General features: G+C 40.3%; 1 protein-coding gene across 2 annotated transcripts in view; it reads right to left on the reverse strand.

Annotated features, from left to right (window-relative positions):
* Positions 1-22,929, reverse strand: part of LOC137645777 (F-box/LRR-repeat protein 20) — a 325,431-nt gene that overhangs the window by 19,850 nt on the left and 282,652 nt on the right. The window lies entirely within an intron of this gene.

A 22,929-nucleotide genomic window follows, 5' to 3' on the forward strand; every position in this document is an offset into this window, starting at 1 on the left:
TCTCCAAATAAGCACGTCTACAATCATCATTGAACCACAGTTTGTCCTTCACTCGATACCTTAGCACACGAGAAGGGATACGCCTATCAATTATGTTGACTAGATTCTCATTCAAAGGGACAACAGGATCTACACTATTATATAATTGTGACCAATTCAAGCACAAAAGATCATGTAAAATCCCATTCCAGTCTGCTTGGGATTTCATATAAATTTTACAAGAATATGATATATCAGGGACAGGCTGCTCAGTCTTCACTAATAATGAAATCAAGGCATGATCAGATGTCCCGACTGGAGAACCAACCTTACTAGTTATAACGCCAGGGGAGTCAGTGTATACGAGGTCCAAGCAATTACCAGACCTGTGAGTAACTTCATTTATGATTTGCTCACAGCCTGATTCAGAGGCAAAGTCTAAAGCTCTTAAGCCATGGCGATCGGTAGGAGAGATAGAACTTAACCACTCCCTATGGTGAGCATTAAAATCACCAACAAAGACAAAAGAAGCCTTTCTATCATCTTCTTGTATCTTAGCCATAATGGTAAGAAGACAATCGAAGATAGAATCATCTATGTCTGGATTCCGGTAGATCGAACACAAATAAAAGTTGTTATGCCTGCCACAAACTTTTATTACCTGAATCTCATGACATCCACATTGATAGCAGGACTTATGAGAAGCAGGGTACTCGGTCCTAATATACACCGCCATTCCCCTGGCCCTAGGGATGGCATCACGTTTCAACATTATTGGCTTCTTAAAATCAGTTATAAGGAGCTCAGATGAGTGCCTCATATTAGAAACCAAAGTTTCTGAGCACAAAAGAATATCATACTGTCTGGACGCAACTGTAAGGTCTTGGATATTTGCATGAAGACCACGAATATTGTAATACAGAAGACGACATTGACGAAATCTAGGACGTACTGGTCCCGGATTTCGCTCAATGTCTCCAGACAGCATAAGAATTAATAGAAATAAAAAAGAGACAGCATACTTAAAAACTAGATTAACAAGAATTATAACAAAAACAATACGTACAGAATTATAAACAAAGTGATTGATGATACCCATAGACTATAGTAAAAAGTCGGAAAAACTGGTCAACATGGAGGAGCCGATACACCATGCAAGGCTAAATACCCTCCAGGATAGCCACTTCAACTGAAGGGAGGACAGTAAGGATGGTTTTGAGAAGAAAAATAATCAGAAAAAGGAAAAGACAACCTCTTGATAAACCACCAGGCATCCATGGCCCTTCTATTAAGCCTGCCCAACACACCATTTCAAAAAAACAAGAGGAAGAAAAAAAAATAAGATAGAATAGTGTGCCTGAGTGTACCCTCAAGCAAGAGAACTCCAACCCAAGACAGTGGAAGACCATGGTACAGAGGCTATGGCACTACCCAAGACTAGAGAACAGTGGTTTAATTTTGGAGTGTCCTTCTCCTAGAAGAGCTGCTTACCACAGCTAAAGAGTCTCTTCTACCCTTACCAAGAGGAAAGTACACTAAACATATATATATATATATATATATACATACATACATACATACACATATTATATATATATATACATATATATATATATATATATATATACATACATACATACATACATACATACATACATATATATATATATATATATACTGTATATATATATATATCTATCTATCTATCTATCTATCTATCTATCTATCTATCTATCTATATATATATATATATATATATATACAGTGATGCCTCAGGATACGAAAGTAATCCGTTCAGGATACGGTTTCGTATCCTGATTTTTTCGTATCCTGAGTCGCGTTTTATATGTACAGTAAATAGCCTAATCCGTTCTAAGCCTTACGAAAGGACACCTTTTCTTTCATAAACACACTAAACTGTAGTAATAAACATGCAATGCAGCCATTTCTATCATTCAATAATTAACCCAAACGTTAAAAACAGCCTAATCCATTCCAGAAACCACCATGAGATTATTCAATAATGTAGTTATAGCCTAGTTATCCCCTCCAAGCCCTAAAAAAAACGGTCCGTTTTCTTTACTACTGTATAAAAGTTACGGTACTGTATGTAAAGCATTTGGATCAGTGAAGGTGTATTGTTACCTGTATGTACTGTACACCTAAATTAAGGATTGATACCCTGAAAAAAAAGGTTACAGTTAATTAACAAAAAAGTTGAAACTTACCTTTTGATTGAGACGATGTCCGATAGCGAAGTCGCGGCAGAGGAGGATGGCACAAGGCAGAAAACGTAACAAGTGACAGACTACGTACAGTAATTTACACACTTAACACATTAACACTTAAACTTTACAAAATAAAAAAATGGCAGAAATACAGGTAATTAACACTTAACATGACGCATGGAAAACTATAAAATGAAAGAAAAAATTACTTTAACACTTAACGGTAACATAAAACTTAAAATTGAATTTTTTTTTTTTTGCTTTTTTATAACTTTACGTTTTTCATATTTTCTAAATTTCTTCTACTTCTTCGTCACTTTCTTTTTTCTGTTTCTTTTCTTTACTTTCACCTTCTAATTCTTCATCACTTCCTCTTTTCTGTTTCTTTTCTTCACTTTCACCTTCGTCTTGGCCTACTAATACTGCTGGCCTCTTTAATAAGAAACTATCCATGGAAGCTTGTTTCTGCCTACTTTTCAACACATTTCTAAAATGCGTTAGGCAAACGTCATTGCAGTCTTGAAGCGCATGGTTGGTATAAACTTTTTCTGGATGTTCCTTTTTGACGTAGTCTGCCATTTTATGGAAACATGCGAGAATTTCCTTAATGTCTGACGTTTTCAAAGGTGTAACATCCTCCTCATCACCGCTAGAGAACTGCTCTTGAACAACACTCATTTTCATCATCTCCAACTCCTTCAGGTCGTCCGTCGTCAACTCCTCGTGGTGCTCCTCGATGAGTTCATCTATATCCTCGGCGCTAACTTCCAGCCCCATGGACGTACCAAGATGTACGATGTCAGCCACCTCAGACTGCTGAATGGGTTCAGGATCGTCAACGATCTCGGCTTCGCCTCCAGGCTTCCCGAACCCCTCGAAGTCTCGTGCAGAGACAACATCAGGCCACAGCTTCCTCCAAGATGACTTCAGGGTACGCCTCGAAACTTCCTGCCAAGCGAGATCGATGAGTTTGAGGCATATCACGATATTAAAGGGATCTTTCCAGAATTCACGCAGAGTGAGGTTTGTACTTTCTGTGACTTGGAAACATCTCTGGAAGAGATGCTTCGTGTACAATTTTTTGAAATTAGAAATAACTTGCTGGTCCATGGGCTGGAGGAGAGGGGTGGTGTTAGGCGGTAAATACATGACCTTTATGAAGGAATACTCGGCCAGAAGATATTCCTCGAGGCCAAGAGGGTGAGCTGGAGCATTGTCCAACACCAGCAGACATTTCATAGGGAGGCGCTTTTCTTCCAAATATTTTCGGACAGTCGGACCGAAGCAGACATTCACCCAATCAATGAAAAGTTGCCTCGTTACCCAGGCTTTAGCATTCGCCCTCCACATCACGGGAAGGTTCTCCTTGATGACTTTGTGGGCTTTGAAGGCTCGGGGATTTTCAGAATGGTACACCAGCAGGGGCTTTATCTTGCAGTCCCCACTGGCGTTTGCGCAGAAAGCAAGGGTAAGGCTGTCCTTCATAGGCTTATGTCCGGGTAGCCTCTTCTCCTCCGCCGTGATGAACGTCCAACGAGGCATTTTCTTCCAGAAAAGCCCAGTTTTGTCGCAATTGAAAACTTGCTGCGAACTGTAGCCTTCCTGCAGAGTCAACTCTTCAAACGTTTTAACAAAGGCTTCGGCGGCCTTCGTGTCCAAGCTGGCTGCCTCCCCATGCCGTACCACTGAATGAATACCAAAACTTTTCTTGAATTTCTCGAACCACCCCCGAGAAGCCTTGAACTCTGGGGGTTCCTGCTGGGATGTTCCTTCTCCTGCCCCTTCTTCGGCCTGAGAACGCACGAGATCACCGAAAATGGCGGAGGCCTTCTGGCAAATTGTAGTCTCAGTGATGGTGTCTCCTGAGATCTCTTTGTCTTTGATCCACACAAGAAGCAGCCTCTCCATCTCGTCATGCACGTGGGTTCTCTTGTTGGAGAAAATAGTGACGCCCTTAGAAGGTGTCGCTGCTTTGATGGCCGCCTTCTGCTTCAGGATGGTGCCTACCGTAGACGGATTCCGGCCATACTCCTTGGCGATCGCACTTAAACGCATGCCAGACTCGTACTTTTTCACGATTTCGAGTTTCGTCTCCATCGAGAGCATCGTCGTCTTCTTCTTTCCTTCGACAACATTCTTGGGACCCATGGCTACAGTATTAAGCTCAATACGTAATACACTACGTACGTTATATACAGTACTATGTATAGTAAACACTAATACAGTACAGTGCACAGTAACGAATGTTTAATAACGATAACACGTGGCGTACGAATGTATTTAACACTACGTCAAACAAGCGAAAGCACACAATGTCTGTTAACGATACCGCAGTCGGAACGAAAAGAGAGAGAGAGAGATGAACGCCCGTGCGTAAGCAAGGTGGGATAGTTGCCGACCAATAGGAAAGCAGGATCTTATGGCGTCAGCTAGCATCTGAGTAGGGAGATAACCAATGGGTGAGCGGGAGGCTGTGAGTGAGTTTACCCAAGTTCAAAGTCTGGCGGCGCGCGCTTTTTAAAATTACTCTCGGCGACGAGTTGGGATCTCGTAAGCTTTTCGTATCCTGAAATTTTATTCGTATACTGGGGCATAAAAATCTTCGAATCGCTTTTCGTAAGCAGAAACTTTCGTATCCAGAGGTATCACTGTATACTGTATATCGCAACTTGTTGCAAAAAGCCTCTCAGAGAAGAAGAGCTGGCTAATCTCCAGGAGTTAAGTCGAAGCAAAGCTACTGATTTGTGAAAGATGTTCACAGGTGGCTCTTTTAGTAGAGTGTCATAGAAAGAGTTTTCTTTGGATCTCTGTCAGGAGTTGCAGAAGGTCTGGGAACCACTGTGCGTGTTACCGTAGCGGAGCTATGAGTCATGGATAAATTGTTGGATGCTCTGGTTTTGTTGAGCACCCTTCTCGTCAGACAGAATGGGGGAAAGGCATAAACATTAACGTTGTCCCACCGTTGTTGGAATGCATCTTGCTAGAGAGCCTGAGAATCTGGGACTGTGGAACGTCACAAACAGATATACAGCTGAGGAACCCCATGGACTCAAGACTTTGTTGGCTACTATATGACTCAGAACACTATGATTGATTGATTGAAATTTTTCTGGTATCCTGACATCTGAGGTCATTGACGCCGATAGCATTTATTATAAATGAGAAATAAAAGAGAACTTAATTAAAACCATAAAAGTTAAGATGTCATTATAAAAGTTAAATAGTTTTCAGGTGACCTGCTTCTGAAATAAATCTAAACATGCCTCTCGCATAATAGGACACATCATGTTCAAGAATCTTGGCAAGGATGAACCTGCCATCCTCACCTCGAGCCTCAAATAGATACCTATTTCTTAAGTTATTATAATTAGGGCATTCAGTCAACAAATGCCTCACCGTTAAAGGTAATACCCAGTCGTCGCAATACGGTTGGTGTTGGCCCTTCAACAGAAACTCGTGTGTGAACCGAGTGTGACCAATACGGAGACGACAAAGAATAATCTCCCATTTTCGGGGCATCATGTCATACATACAAGGAGATATGACATTTGTTACTTCTCTCATTTTACTGCCATTTAGACTATCCCAGTGCTGTTGCCATTTATTACAAAACAATTTCTTGATGGTAGGTAGGATTTCATTACAGGAAATGGAATACCTTCTTGGTAGCAACTCGGATGCTACATTCTTCGCTAGTAAATCTGCCTTCTCATTCCCAGCATGATGTACTGAATCTAATACTTTTAACTGGCTTGGGGTGGCTGAGGAGTATATTTCACATCCATAACTAATTTTGGAAAAAATCAAGGCCTTGTATAATTTTAAAATAGTATTGCAGTCAGCCCCCTTGATGTATGGGATAAGACTTTTAAAAGATTCAGAGCCTTTTAAGTGAGAAACCCATGTAAGCCTACAATCAAGTATCAAACCTAAAAATTTAGCTTCACTTACACATGGGATCTGTTCAGCCCACTATCTGCTTGTCTAGAATGAAGCGGGTTGATAAGGATACTGAGTTATCTTCTGTCCATCTTAGCATCTCCACTGCTAGATGGTATAGGGGCCACTACTGTGGTGTTGTCACTTGTCAGCACCATGGAGTTACTGGCCAGGAACTACTGGAACTGTTACAGGGCTAGGAAGGCTGCCCTTATATCTAGGAGATTTATATGCTAGTACCTTTTGGACTCTGACCAGAGTCGGGAGGCAATGTGGTGCAGCATGTGGATTCGCCACCCTTTTTACGATGCATCCGAAAAGAGCATCAATTCCATGGGAGGTATGAGAAGGTCGGTCCCTATGCGAAGGCTCTCGTCTGCTGCCCACCACCAAAGGTCCATCTGCTGCTATAGTCACATGGGGACTAATGTGTCACTGTGCCAATTTCACCTGGATTTTAGCCGCCACTGAAGAGATTGAATTTTGAGGTGGCCGTTGGGCACGAGACGGGCCAGGGATGACAGGGTGACCTAAAAGACGTAACGATTGTTGGGCTGGAAGCTCTTTTCGTATGAGGATGGGAGTTGCTACCTTCCTCAGGCTCTGTACCCTGTTGTCTGATTGTAAGACTTTCTGGAGGTTGGTGTCAAAGATCATACCGAGGTATACCAGTCTTTGAGAAGGAAACAAGGATGACTTCTCAAGATTTACCACAATCCCCAGATCCTGGCAAAACACAAGAAGTCTGTCTCGGTGTTGAAGAAGGGTCGCCGCCGAGTCTGCTGGGGTCAGGTAATCGTCAAGGTAATCGTCGAGGTATCTTGGGAGACAGATACTGATCCTGTGAGCCCAAGATGGCACTAGGGCGAAGTCTCATGAAGACTTGAGGTTCTGTGGAAAGACCAAAGCACAGCACCTTGAACTGGTATTGCCTGCTTTCATGTATGATTCCTATGATACTTCCTTGAAGACGGATGTACTAGGACCTGGGAGTATGCGTCCTTGAGATCTAGTGTGCACGTGAAGTTATGTGGTCTTACAGCTTGTATGGCAGTGTCTGCCGTCTCCATGCTGAACAGGGTTTGCAGAACAAACTTGTTCAGAGGTGAGAGGTCAATACCTGGTCTTCAGACTACAGACACCTTTTTCACAAGAAAGAGTCTACTGAAGCAGCCTAGGCATATGTTGAGGACCTCTTGGAGAGAGCCCTTCTCCAGCATGGTGTGGACTTCGGCCCGGAGGACCAGCTCCTTTGTGGATCCCTTCGCGTAGGCTGTGCCGGGTTCGGCCCCGTACTGCAGCTGCCTCTGCCAGCGGCATTGCAGGCATCCACCACTGGTGGGCAATTTGGGGGATTGTCATCCCTAGTGAGAGCAACCTCAGCCACTCCCTTTTTTCTCTCTAGAGGACTTGAGGCCCTTTTGGTCTTTTGCAGGAAAGGGCTTTTTGACCACCTTTTTAGAGGATCCTGCTGTCCTACTAGTTGAATGATTGATTGATTGATTTCAAGTTTTCAGGCATCCTGACATCTAAGGTCATTGACGCTGATATTTACTACAAAGAATATATGAATATTCAATTGAAACAATAACAGTTAAAATATCATTACAAAGTTAAATGAATTTCAGAAGACCTGCTTCCGAAATAAATCTAAAAATACCGCTAGCAAAATATGACACACCATGTCCAAAAATCTTGGCAAGGATGAACCTGCCATCCTCACCTCGAGCCTCAAACAGATATCTATTTCTTTCAGTAATATAAGTGGGGAATCCTATTAACAATTCCTTACTGTTAAGAGTACCAATCAAAATAGTCGTTGCAATATAGCTGGTATTGGCCAGTTAGCAGAAATTCATGTGTTATCCGAGTGTGACCAATGCGGAGACAAAAAAAAATAGTTTCTCACTTTCGGGGCATTATGTAATACTTCCAAGGGGATATAACATTCGTTAATGCTCTCATTTTATTTTCAACTAAACTATCACAATGCAGTTGCAAATTATTACGAATCAAATTCTTAATTCTGGGTAAACAATCATCACAGGAAATGGGATACCTTCTTGGTTATGTCCGGTAAACAATTATCACAGAGAATGGGATACCTTCTTGATAGCAACTTAGCTGCAACATTCTTTGCCAGTAAATATGCCTTTTCACTTCCGGACACACCTACGTGTGCCGGATACCAGCGAAATCGAACTGTTATATCTCTCAGTCCAATAATAAAAAGCCATTCTAAAATCTTTAAATCTAAAGGGTTACTGGAATTAAAAACTTCTAAAGCTTGAAGGACACTCTTTGCATCACTTAAAATGGTAAAGTTACCCTCCTCCTCCAACACTATTTTCTCAATAGCAGTTAGTATGCCATACAGTTTGGCAGTAAATATGCAAGCTGTTAGAGATAATGCAGCTCTACAAAAAGAATTAATATATACTCCAAATCCAATGCCAGTATTAGATTTGAAGCCATCAGTATATATAAAATTTGATTCCTTATGTTCTGCAACATGTTCCATAAAATAAAAAAGACCTGGCTTCTAATTCAAGTCATATTCTTTTTTTATACCAAAAAACTATTTACAAAAAGATATCTCTAGTAATTTCCATGGAGAGGTTGGTGATATCCTAAATGGAAGAACTCTATTTCTTGCTATATCAAGACTGTTTATTAATTGTTTTACCCAAAAAACCATAAGGTTGAGGAAATTTTTGGTGTAACTCAAAGTATGTTGAGTGCATTACAAAGTTTGCAGTCTGACAGAGTAAAGAATTAGGAAGTCTTTGCTACCTAAACCAATACCTTATAGTAGAAGGCTTTTGGGAAAGATCTAAGGCTAATTCTCCAGCATCAAAAAGGAGACTTGGGATAGACAAAGTTTTAAACACTCCCGTGGACAATCTAATACCAGCATGGTGTAAAGTCTAATACCTTTAAATAGGCTTGGGGTGGCTGAGGGGTATATTTCACACCCATAACTAATTTTTTAAATAATTAAGGCCTTGTATAATTTTAAAATAGTTTTGCAGTCTGTCCCCCTGAGTGAATGGGACAATACAGATAGTCGCCGACTTACGACGGAGATAGGGACCGAGAGGCTCGTAGAAAGTTGATTTCGACGTATGTCGAACTAAATAAATTGAAGTTTCCGTAGATTTATTAAGCTGTGTTATGATTCGGCAATCATCCAAGTCATAAAAGTTATATTTTATCAATATTTCCTTACTGTATATTATTCAAATTTCTTGTTCCATAGTACGGGTATATCTTATGCTCTAATAAATCCTTAAGGTATTCTATTTTTCAATTTTGGAAACATTTTTGCAGTCAACAATTACCAATTTTTTTTGTTTTCCTTTGGTTGTGATCAGCTGTGCTGTTGATCTAACGGTCCCGCATTGCACATACAAATGGCTTATTGTTTATATAATTACTTAATTTATTTGAAATATATTCAAGATGAATATTATATACATCACCAGTATGTTACATGATATCATAGTTTTCATATACAGTCATACCTCTCTTCACGAAAGATTCTGCTTAGGAAATTTTCAAGCTACGAAACGAGATGTGAATACTTTTATGACTCCTTTTATAAAAAATGTTTCACTTTAACCTGTTAAGCGTCACCCACGTGATAAACCGTTCACCACGATCTTCTCGGTACCGCCTTCAACTGCATATTCCGTTCATGATTTTAATTACCTTTTTCAAGCCGTCAGTCTCGTGATATTACGTTTACTCGTAGAGTAAGTATAGGATCACCACTTGGCAACACTCTCAGCATATGGGGGCTGTAAATAGAAACTTATATGATGTCTGGCAACTATATTTCTGATTTCTGAAGGTAGCTTGATGTTAGAAAACTGGTTTCCCATCAGTGCGCTTCGGGCGTTCATGCGAAAGTGGTTGTTTGTTGTTCCTTTTGTAATGAACGGTCTAAAGAGGAGGTTATTTCTTTAGATGAAATAAATTATATTCTTGTTGAGGAATTTGATAATGATAACCTGTTTGATAATGAGAGCACTAGTTCTGAACCCTCCAGTGATGAGTATATTGAAGAAACTAAGTTTTCTTTCGATGCCGAAAGCGAAAATGACTTCTCATTACCGAACGACTGGACAACGACATTTCACAAAACTATATAGGAAAGGAAACGCCCACAGAGAGAGAGAATAAAATGGATAAATAATGTACAAATGTATGACGAACATATTTGAAAACTATACAGGAAACGATATGGAGAGAGAGAGAGAGAGAGAGAGAGAAGAGAGAGAGAGAGAGAGAGAGAGAGAGAGAGAGAGAGAGAGAGAGAGAGAGGCGGGGGAGACTTATCCCTTTGCTTTTGTTGCTTATCCAGGCATAAAATTTACGATTGGAGATAAAAAGAACCCATTAAAATATTCAGTATTATGTAGCCATTTGAAATGAAATAATAGTAGTATTAATTGTTTTTTTACTCTACCATTTAATTAATATCCCTACTTTTAACTATAAATACGAATTATAAGCATAAAGAAATGATATTAACTTTGAAAAATTACCATTAGTGAAATGACCGCTCAGGGCAAAAAAAAGCGTGACGGTACGTTAGCGGCAACCTGGTCCAGGGGGGACGCTTAACAGGTTAAGAAAAGATTTGTGCCAGCCAGGCTGAGAATAAAATAGTAACCCATCACAGAGTTGAAGAAAATGGGTTCAGACAACAGAAAATAGAAAATGTAGCTGTAGTCTATAATAGGGATAACTATAATAGTACAGTATTGTATTATTTTCCATTTATTATTACATTATGGTGTAATAACTATTTAATGAATTAATTTCGTTTATGAGGCATTACTATACTGTACTTCGTTTATAGCCATTATTATTAACCATACAAATATGTTCTCTCTCTTATTCTATGTGTGTACGTGCGTTCGTTCGGCTAGTTAATTTCTAAAGCTTTTATGCAGTATTTAAATTTTAGTTTATTATTAAACCTTCATATTTCACTTGAAAGTATTGTGTATATAGTGGTTTATTAAGGCATGTTTATGTGCTATTTTTCAATATCGGGAGCATTTTAATATTTAACAATTACTTTGGTTTTACATTCGGTAGCCATAAGCTCATCTCCAGGTCACACTACCGTACTGCGATTTTGTGCACAAAGCATTGTTTATGTAATTTTCTTATTCAAAATATCTTCATAATTAATATTACATAAGCAGTAGTGCTCTCTCTCTCTCTCTCTCTCTCTCTCTCTCTCTCTCTCTCTCTCTCATATTTTGATTTTTAATTCCCTGTTAAATGTTCACATTTCTTTAAACATTATTAGAAATTCTTTGTATCATTACTCGATGTTTCGATTAGGGGAATATCAGTAATACATCAAAAGGAAATCACTTCATTTGCCATTCGCCCTCCGCAAGATATATGACGTCATCAGACTATTTTTCTTAAATTTATGGTAAGTAGTACTATTCTCATAACTACTAATACAGACCACTAATCGGTACTCGGTGTTTCGATGATGGGAATACTGTAATAAGATTACTCTGTAACACGATGAAAGGAAATCCTTCGGTTTGCCAGCCCGCCTTCCGCCAGAAATATGACGTCACAAGACACGTGACGTAAACTTGACAAAGAATGACTTGCAAAATATGTAGGCCTAAATCCCTTTTCTTTTTCTTGCAAGAAGTGAAAGAAAATACTAACTTACCAAGCAAAAGTATTTCATTCTCATAATGTAAAAGGAAATATATTTCTAAGAAAATATTTTTCCTATTAGTTTACTTTATTTAGATAAATATCGATCTATTACCAGGTATTAAATAGCGTAGAATCAAATTTATGTCACGTAGTACTCATGACAACCGATACAAATCCATAAAATAGTTTGTATCGTTACTGGATATTTCGATAATGGGAATACTAATATCAATCATTAGCCTATTGGAAGGAAATCACTGTATTGTCTGGTCGCTTTACGCCAGTAATATGATGTCACCAGATAAATGATATGAAATCGGAAGATATTAAAACTGTTCTTAATATACTTTTTACTGAAAATGGATACAGTAATACCTTAAGCGAGCGCCCCATCACATGAGAAAATTGAGATACGAGGAGAGTTCCAAGCAAATTTCTATCCTGAGATACGAGGAAACATTTGAGATACGAGGGACAGTAGTTCCTTATGCGGCTGCCAGGTGGCCGCATGTGCGAGAGGCTGCTCACGAGGACAGCATAGCTCAGTCTTTCCTGTCTGATCTTCATTGCGTGAAGTTATCTCCGAGCATCGGCCGTATTGTTTTGTTTTGCATAATTAATCAAATAAACAATGGGTCCAAAGCAAGCGAGTGCAAACAAGGGTAATGAAAAGAAAAAGCATATGATGACAATGGAGATGAAGCATGAAATAATCGCAAAATATGAGTGGCGTAAGAGTGACTGAGCTGGCGCGCCAATATGAGAGGAGTGCATTGACTATATGTACCATCCTCAAGCAGAAGGATGCTATAAAGAGCACCAAGCCTTCCAAAGGAGTAACCATCCTTTCCAGGCTGCGTAGTGATATTCACGTCGAGATGGAGAGGCTTCTTTTGATCTGGATAAAGGAGAAACAGTTGGCGGAGATAGCGTGACCGAGACGATCACATGTCAGAAGGCCAGTGGAATCTATGATGACTTGAAAAAGAAGCAAGCAGCTGAGAAAGGGGAGACTTCGACGCCAGCGAAAACCTTCAAAGCCAGTCGTGGCTGATTGGATAATTTCAAGAAACAGACTAGGATACACTTGGTTGTGAGGCATGGGGAAGCAGCAAGTTCGGACGCGAAAGCCGCGGCGGATTTCGTCACAACCTTTGCCTCGGTTATCACCCAACATGGCTACATCCCCTCAACAAGTCTTCAACTGCGTTGAAACTGGCCTTTTTTGGGAGAAAACGCCCAGGAGGAGGAGGACTTTCATCACAGTAGAGGAGATGAGACTACCGGGCTGTAAACTCATGAAGGACCGGTTAACTCTAGCCTTGTGTGCAAATACCAACGTGCTTTCAAAAGCCAAAGGATCTTGAAAGAAAAACTGCAAGTGATGTGGCGCGCTAATGCTAAGGCTTGGGTTACCCGGCATTTCTTCCCAGAATGGGTTAATCTGTGCTTTGGTCCAGCAGTCATAAAAAATTTGGCGGAGAAAAACCTGCCATTGAAATGTCCCTTGGTCCTAGACAATGCTCCTAGTCACCCTCCTGCTCTCGAAGAGGACATTCTTGATGAATTTAGGTTCATCAAGGTCTTTTATCTCCCGCCCAACACACGCCACTCATCCAGCCCATGGACAAAAAAGTTATTTCTAACTTCAAGAAACTGTACACGAAGCATTTATTCAAGAAATGCTTCGATATCACAGACAACACCAATCCCACCCTTCGGGAATTTTGGAACGAACATTTCAATATCGTACATTGTTTGAAAATTATTGATGATGCATGGCAGGGTGTCACAAGACGAACTCTTAATTCAGCGTGGAAGAAATTGTGGCCAGCTTCCGTCGCTGACAGGAATTTGAAGGGTTCGATACGACAGACCCTGATGACCACTAACCTGTTGTGATGGATGAAATCGTGTCTCTTGGAAAGTCCATGAGGCTAGAGGTAGACGATGAAGATATGAACGACCTTGTCAAGGAGCATCAGGATGAGCTCACGACACAGGAATTGATCGAGCTCCAGATGCAACATTCGGAGGTGTTGCAGGAGCTCAGTGGCGAGGAAGAGGTGGAAGACGAGGGCCGCCTTTCTACGGCAGAAATCAAAGACATGTTAGCGAAGTGGTAGGAGTTTTCTAATTCTATGGAAAAGAGGCACCGGGATAAGTTGGCGAGTGGTCGTGCGTTAGCCTTGTGTGACGACACTTGCGTGCGTCATTTTCGCAACATTTTGAAGGGGAGACGAAAGCAAACATCCCTAGATAGGTTCCTTTTAAAAAGGCAGTCAAAAAGCGCAGGTGAAAGCAAGGCAAAAAGAGCCAAGCCGGACAAAGAAGAAAAGTAAAAAATGAAAATGAAAACAAATTGTAGAATTAAGTTTAGTGTAATGTAAGATTAACATTTTATTTCTAAGTTTGTGTACAGTAAGCTCATTTCATTCAAGTTAAATTTAAAGTTGAATTTAATTTTAATTTAAGGTTATGTTACGTAGTTATAAAAGTACTGCTTACCGAACATGTTGCCGTCAAGTCTCTCTCCCTCCTCCTCCACCGCACACACCGCCGTTAGCCACTACTGTCTGTCTCGAAGGTAAGAACTCCATAATAATGTTAGATTTCATAAGTTCATAGCTATTTGTTATTTTGTTAGCGTAGGATATTGATTACAATCATTAAAAACATGTTTTTCCTCACTAATATACTGTTTTGAGGGTTTTTTTTCAGAGAGTAGGAACAGATTGATTTTTTTTTTTAGTTGTTTTATATGGGAAAAATTCATCTGAGATACGAGCAAATTGAAATACGAGCTCGGACCCGGAACGAATTAAACTCGTACCTCAAGGTATTACTGTACTGTATATTATCAATAAAAGAAAATGATAATTTACTAAGATAATTCAGTTTATTTTTATACAAGAAAATAGATTACCTCCAAAGAAATATTTGTCCAATTAGCGTACTATTTCCACTAGACTTGTGACGTCATCACCCAGAAAAAATCGTCGTAAAGTCGAATCGTCACAAGTCGCATAGGTCGTAAGTCGAGCACTACCTGTACTTTTAAAAGATTCTGAGCCTCAAGACATTTAACTATGCCTTTGAGTGAGGATCCCATGTAAGCCTACAATCAAATATCAATCCAAAAAATCTAACTTCACTTACACATGGGATTCGTTGACCTTTGATGTATATGTCGGAGTCTGGATGTACTTCACGAATACAACAAAAATGGACAATAATAATTTTGCTTGTCGAAAACTTAAAATACATTCATACCAGCCCAATGAATAATTTTGTCAATTGAGAGTTATGATCTTCTCTCAACCATTGAATATCTTGGGGAATGCAGAGGATATCCCATTAATGGCCAGTGAAAATAGGGCTACACTTAGCACACTACCCTGGGGAACTCCTTTCTGAGATTTCCTCTGATACAGTTTCTCCAATTCTCACTTGAAAAAAAAAATCTATGTAAAACAAATAACGGAATGAACAATTGTAGCTCTCATCTTAACCCCTAATTCATGGTATTAAGTAAACCATACCTCCATGCAGTACAAGATACTCGACAAAAGAAAAGTTTCCATTCACTTCCTCGAAGAATCCTTAGACTAATGTTCGATTCTAACAAGGTGTCCCATGGATCCTAGTCATAGGTCAAGCCACAAAGTACAGTAGGGTCCCGAATTAAGCGTGTTCGAATTACACGATTCCCCTTTTCCGCGATCGCTATTTTTCAAAAATAAATTTTCTATATCTGCGAGGCTGTTCAAAGTTCGCGAGTCAAGCACTACAAAATGTATCAAATCTATTGTCTTTCTAAGTATATTGGTAGCCCTAAATACGGTGATTTATAATAAATGTTACAAAACAATATCAACATTACATTTCATTAACATAATTTCATAATGAATAGCCTATTTAAGGATAAAATTCCACATCAGCAATGAAATCAACTGTTAACTGTGCGAGTCCAGCTGACAAAATGTAAACAGAAATGTGGTTACGTTCTCGGCAATCTTTATCTTTCTCCAACCTTACGATAATTGTAATGGTAGTGTTAATGATGGTATATTAAAGCATTATTTTTGTTTAGTACAGTATATTTAAAAGCCTTATTTTTCCCTCTGGGCGTTCAAGGTTTTCACGAGTAGACTGGGTTCGTTTATCGGCAGTGAATAGCCTAAACTTCGGTAACGAGTCGTCAATATTTTGTCATATTTTAAACAGTATACATTTGATTTGCAAACATTGGTTTTGTAGAGTAGACGGTAAAATAAAATTGAGAGAGAGAGAGAGAGAGAAAGAGAGAGAGAGAGAGAGAGAGAGAGAGAGAGAGAGAGAGAGAGAGAGAGGTTCTCTCTCTCTCTCTCTCTCTCTCTCTCTCTCTCTCTCTCTCTATTTTATTTTACCGTCTACTCTACAAAACCAATGTTTGCAAATCAAATGTATACTGTTTAAAATATGACAAAATATTGACGACTCGTTACCGAAGTTTAGGCTATTCACTGCCGATAAACGATAACAAACCCTTTAATGCAAACTAACTGTATCCTTTGATATTCCTCTATATTTATCACGAATTCCTTCTATACCTCCTCAGACACTCTTATTTCAAATATCTAAATTATTCTTATCACAACTAACACCATCTAGTCATTTTCATTCCATTATATCTATTATTCCTCTGGATCTTATTCCCTTTCCTTATTCTGTTTATTCGATGGGATTCGTTTTTCCCTTTACCGTCTTTCAGAATCTATTTTTAGCCACTGGCAACCAAATCCCCCCTTCCACCGTCTCCCCTGCAAGTCCACCCAGCCTATCTCATCACTCCCCCCACCTTCATCCTCCCCTGTTCTAGGTCTGTAACCTTCTGCGTCATAATATCTCTCTCTCTCTCTCTCTCTCTCTCTCTCTCTCTCTCTCTCTCTCTCGTTATACAATACTTACAAATAGATGAAGAAACCAAAATCGTTTTTCTTGAAGTGTCAATTAAATACAAAACGAAAAAATTATACCGTGTATACATCCATTTCAATCATAGCTTAAAATACGGTAACCGATTTCGTCCGCAAACCACTATTTTTTAGGAAACACCATTCTATTCCAGAAAATGTTTACTCTTTAAATGTCAATTGCGCTATAACAAAACATGTACTTATGTTGTTAAATTTCGGGTGTGTTTTAAAAATCGAGTATTGCCAACTTATTTTTGTTTTACTTTTGGCTGTGATCACATCAGCTGATGTCTAGCTTCCGCGCGAATACAATAACAAAGAATTGTTTACACCATTTCTTAACTTATTCAAACCATCTATACAGTTAATATTACATAAACACCAATGTGTTATAACCTATCATATTTATTGTTTAGTACTTTAAAACCATCCCTCTCTCTCTCTCTCTCTCTCTCTCTCTCTCTCTCTCTCTCTCTCACATCGAACGTTATAGCGGTAACCTAATTGTTCGGTGACTTTAAGAATAGGCCTAGTACTTTCTTCTTTTACCTCTTTTGCATATGGATCCATAATTGAGGTGGGTACAAGTTGACTTATAACTGAAGTTAGGAAAAGTATTTTGGATATGGAAAGGACAATTATCTTTCGTAACAGTTTAGAATCATCGTAAGTTATCACTCTGTCATTAGAGGCAGTTTGCTATTGTGGATTAAACGCATAAGGAAAAAAAAATTTCCAGCTTTGCTACGAATTTAGGAATTTATATGGATACGGTAAGTAAAATATTTGTAATAACATAATGTTTACTAAATGTTTGTAATATCATTAGTTATGACTTAGATCATGTGTGTTTAATGCATTCGTTTGTTTATTATGATCGAAGATGGAGCGTAAACAAATGGAAGGTTTCCGTTTCAGGCGGCATCATAAAGAAAAACATTTCATAAATGGCATTCATTTCATTTATTTGAAAGTTCTAATAAAAAATAATTAGAACATTGGTAATAACAAATTCAACATATAATCTATACTTGGTAAAATTGCTGTCAATTAAAAAACACAGATGTATAAATGCGTCTGTTTCTTCGTTGTGATCAGAGATAAACGTAACAAAACATTGGTTGTCGTTTTCTATTGTGCTTTTTAGCGTGTTTAGGAAACGCATGATATAAAATCGCCTTTATTTTAATAATTCTGGATTTTCAATCATACAACAAGCTAGTCTATAGAGTGATGGTTTTGCTATTCACCAGTTGTATTATACAATAGATATGACAAACATTAAAATTTGTCTGTATTTTGGGTTGTGTTATAACGGGAAATATATGGTGTTTACACCTATCCTGGTTGTAATTTTAACCATTTTTCAAGTTATTAGAACTTTAAAGTATACTAAATGTTTTATTTATTTACAAGAACAATTTGATATTATAAAGAAATACAGTATAGTACAAAGAAAGTATTGGAAATGGGTAGTAAACACATTTGAATAGGCAAATTGCTGGTTGCCATGGCCGCAATGGAATTATTTCTCTTAGTTGTGTGTTTCGAAATTCGCGATTTTCCATTTACACGAGGTCATTAATCGACCAAATTCTCGCATAATTCGGGACCCTACTGTAGCTTGGATGATGTACTTCATGATCTTCTCCATGTTAAGGATCTAAGGTGTTGAAAAGAAAGCTGAGAACCCAGAGTCTCTCTCGAAAGAGATGCCTCTCGAAAGTGTCTCTACGGAAGAGTCTAGAAGCAAAGCCGGAGGAGGATTATCCGAGACCTCGTAGTATCACCTCTGTTGCACGAACGGTGGTGGAAGGAGTTTAGAGGACGAGTCCACGCAGAGAGGACTGGAAGAGCTGGCTATCTGGGAAAACGCCTTCTTCCTGGCAGCCATCAACCCCTTCAACCAGGGCAAATCTGCCCTGGCCTTGGGAGGTAACTGGGTCTCATAGACATGGTTAAGGATGGTGTCCTTGCCCTCCTGAGGGCCTGTTGTAGCATCAGGTAACCCATTGATGGCCCTCATTCAGGCTAGAACATGCCAGAAGGCGTATTCTAACTCATTCTACTCCGTTTTTGAATATTTCGGACTGGCCGCTCTGGGAAGATAGTTATCAGTTATCCTCAGTCCTGGTTATCTTCCACCTCCATGCTCTCATCCATAGAAGCTGGGTCGAAGTTGTCAATGTTTAAGGCAGCTGACATCCCTGCTGCTTCTGGGGAGGTTCCACATACTCTGCTGAAGAGCCGCACTAGCCTTGGCATTCTTCGGCACCGTCTTGGCGTCCATAGACTCTCCGAGGCGGAAATAATTTCTCCAGAAGCAATGGTCTAGAGAGTTCCTGCCATACCAAAGAGGTCAGATCTTGCAAAAGGTGCTGCTGTAGGTTTTCTGGTGGTCTCGAGATGTGACAAAGCTCTGAAGGGACCACCTCAAATGAAGATGGTCAAAACCTGGGAACTACAGTACAGATATCTCCTGCGGAGATTGTGAGCCCTGGCTTGTACGGAGGTGAAGATCTCCTGGCTTGTACAGGGGTGGAGAAGATTTCCTGATGGGGGAGTCGGATTCCTCAGTCTCTTCTTGGTCATAAAGACCATCCTGCTGGATATGAGCAGCAATACCTGCAGCTCCCCGCAACCTCTCGATGGGCAAGACGAACATCTGAGGGTTCAGGGCTCTCGAAGAGGCCAGCCTCTGCCTAAGGTCAGATGGGGGAGAGGAAGAGGAGGAGGAGACCGACTTCTCTAATGGGATCGTGGCAATTGATGTTAATGTTGCCAGTTTCGCCAGAGGTCCTGTTCTTGCGACAGCCTACTTCATTGCCTTCACCAAGGTGTCAAACCACAATGAAGGCTTTACCACCACAGAAAGGTCCATAGTCTCCTTGGGGAGACTAACAGATGGTGATAGACTCCTAGGTTATCGTGAGATACGTACCTGAAGGTGGGGAGAGGCAGGTCTCTTTTCTTGGTGGATTGGCACAGACATGGCCTTTCACTCTCACTTGAAAGAGCGAGGCGGAGAAACAGAAGCAGTAGAGCCATACTTCCTTGGAGGTTCCTTGAGGCCAATAGGGAAGGGAACCGGACACCCGATTCGCACTGGTGAGTCAGAGTGACCTGTGGGGCTCAGGGAGTGCAGGACTGGGTCTAGGTGAGCGTGCGCGCAGGAGCTGGGAGGGCTGCCGATGGTCTGTGAAGCTCATTCAGGGGGCATGGCGAGCAATTGCGCATAGGCCAAAGATCGCTCACTGCTTGGTGATGACTCGCTAAAGAGAGAAGATCCCGCACCGACGCATGACAATTGCATGCTGGGAAGAGATCACACACCGGCGCGTGACGATAGCGTGCTGGCAATTGTGAGAAACGATCACGAGTAGGTGAGCAACGATGTGGCAAGTGACGATCACAAGCTAGCATGCGGCGAGCTAGCGTATGGCGAGCTGGCAAACGGCACACTGGGAAGTGAAGATCACAAGCTGGCGAACAGCGGCTGAAGGGTGACGATCAAGAGCTGGCGAACAGCGAGCAGGCGAGTGACGATCATGATCTGGCAAACGGCAATCAGGGGGAGAGACAATCACGTGCTAGTGAGTAACGATCACGAGACAGCAAGTGACGATCACAAGGTTGAGTTGGCAAACTGGCGAGCTACGATCACGAGCAGGAGAGGAGGAGGAACGATTATCGTTCCCAGGAGTCGTAGCATCGTTTTATGACGGAGGAGGGCAGGGGGAAAACGCCTGGAATATCGAAGAGGACTACGATCCCTTGACGAGGTGGACACCCCGTGGTGGTGAGGGCTCCGATCGTCAGTAGCAGGTTGGTGCTCGGGTGGTAAGTGGGTGCAGTGGGCATGACAAAGGCGATGTCTAGCAGGAACATGCCTAGGCCTTTGTTCAACCAACTCATTGGAAGAGGAAAGAAAGTAGACTTTGGTGTCAGCAGCAGGACCAGGAGAGGGCGAAAGCAGAACTCCATATACAGCAAGAGTGTCAACAATAGTACTCCCCAGCATAGGAACCTCTACCTCTGAGGAGACCTGAGTTTGTTTCCTCTCGCACCCAGCTGTTGAAGCTCCATCAACACGTCCTTCAAAGATGGGCCTGAAACCAGAAGCGACGGCCAAACCTGTAAAAAGTCAGAGTATGAAAAGGCTTCCCCTGAGGGTAGGGGCGGAGTTGCTTCTCTAAAGAAAGCAACACCGTCCCTAAAACCCCGGAGATACCTCGAGTTAGTTGGTCAACACTCCTACTTGACCAATCCTTGGAAGAAACTGATTGAGCAGGAGCTTTGGGAAGAGATCGAGGGGGGGGGGGTGTCATGGAAGAAGTACGAGGTTTCTTTGACTTCAAGGAAGACTGCCGAAGGCAAAGGATCTCTCTTGGACTTCTTGTGCTGGCACCCAAATCTTTCCCACTGGGAGGAAGACTACTCCCAGCATTCATCGCAGGTGTTATCTTGATTATAACGCCGTCCTCAGCAGGCAGGACACAACAGATTTGGGTCTCGACAGAGGAGATGAAGGTCCAGTAGAACCGTTCTTCAGGTCCAGGACAGGTATGCATGATGGACAGCATGAAGAAGACAAGCACACCTGAAAAGAAAAAGAAAAGAAGAAAACCATTTCAAATGACAAAGTCTATTGGGGAGGCAGAGAGTGACTAGCGACTACGTCTGCACTCCAACGAGCAAAAAACAAAAGTGAGAAGGCAACACTGGTGTGTGAGTGAGAGGAATAGCGGGCCCTTAGTTATTCCTTGCTTAAAAGTTCTTATGGCTAGTCTTACAGCTTTGCCAAAAGTATAATCCCTCTAAATAGCAGAAGGGTTTGAATTTAGTGTTGGAACAATTCTCATTTTGACTTGCGTTGGTTGGAAATTTTTCAGTCAAGAAATTTGATGTCAAATTTAACATTTTTACGTAAGAAATTTGCTAACAAGAGCTGACTATATAACGTGAGAAACAATATACAGTAAACAGATGTATAGTACTGCATATTGAATATAAGGCTTAAAATCAATTGTTTCATTCATTCCCATATTTTCAAAGCCAATCTCGAGGAACAACCGTTACTAAAATTACCATCAAAGAATATACACCATATGATTACACCATTTACTATATGGCCATTCAAATCTATCATACAATATAAAAAGTGGGCATAGCATTTAGAACTTTATTGGGGATCACAGCCTTTTTGTCCGTAACCCATAGAAACTGAGTCATGTCAGGAGTAGGCAAACTATTCCCAAACATACAGGTTCCCTACCTCAAAATGGCCAACTTACTAAAACGAGCCATTAAAAAGATGACGATATATAGGTAAATATCTAATATTGACAATTTAGCTTATCATAGGAAAACCACACTCAATAAAAAAGCGTAACCTCTCAGTGACAGACAGGAATGAATGTCGAGTACCCACCAGGAGATTAGTTTCTTCCCACAACTAACGGGACTGGAAGAGAAAACCCTTCCCCCTTTCTGGTAATTTCAGACTGCTGTAACAATAAAATGACTTAACTGATCTTTAAATAAACAAATGCAGCTGCTCAACTAACCTTAAGTAGAAAATAAAATTACTAAATTAAAACTATCTAAATATCAAACATAAAAAGAAAAACTCCCACGTAAAATTTTATTATTCACATTCTAGGTAGCCAGTGAACAGCAGTGACAAGGTGACTAGTGGCTATCAACTATTATGTTGAATAATAAATACTATTAGGTAAGGGTACAAAACACACCTGAATAATCCCCTCAAAAAAAAAAAAAAAAAGCCATAAGGTACACTTTTAAAAAAAATTGGAGTTTCTCTAGCGTCATAAAGATTGTGAGGACCAAAAGTTGGGTTTTGAGTTCCTACACTGGCAATCCCTGGGGAAGAAGGTATGAAAAGAATTTTTTTTGTTCAAAAGTCAAGTTTGCACTTTGTGGATACAAGCTCTGTGCTCTAGAAATAAGATTCATCAAAATGAGTCACTAATCACAAATTTAGATCTTTAACAATGAATGCGCTATAAAGAGACAGAAGCTATGGTATGAATATAACAAGTTTGTTTTGATATGTTACGAAATATGATACATGAAAAGACAAAAAAAATATTAGACATTGA

Source organism: Palaemon carinicauda, chromosome 8 (genome assembly GCF_036898095.1).
Source record: "Palaemon carinicauda isolate YSFRI2023 chromosome 8, ASM3689809v2, whole genome shotgun sequence".
NCBI lineage: Eukaryota > Metazoa > Arthropoda > Malacostraca > Decapoda > Palaemonidae > Palaemon > Palaemon carinicauda.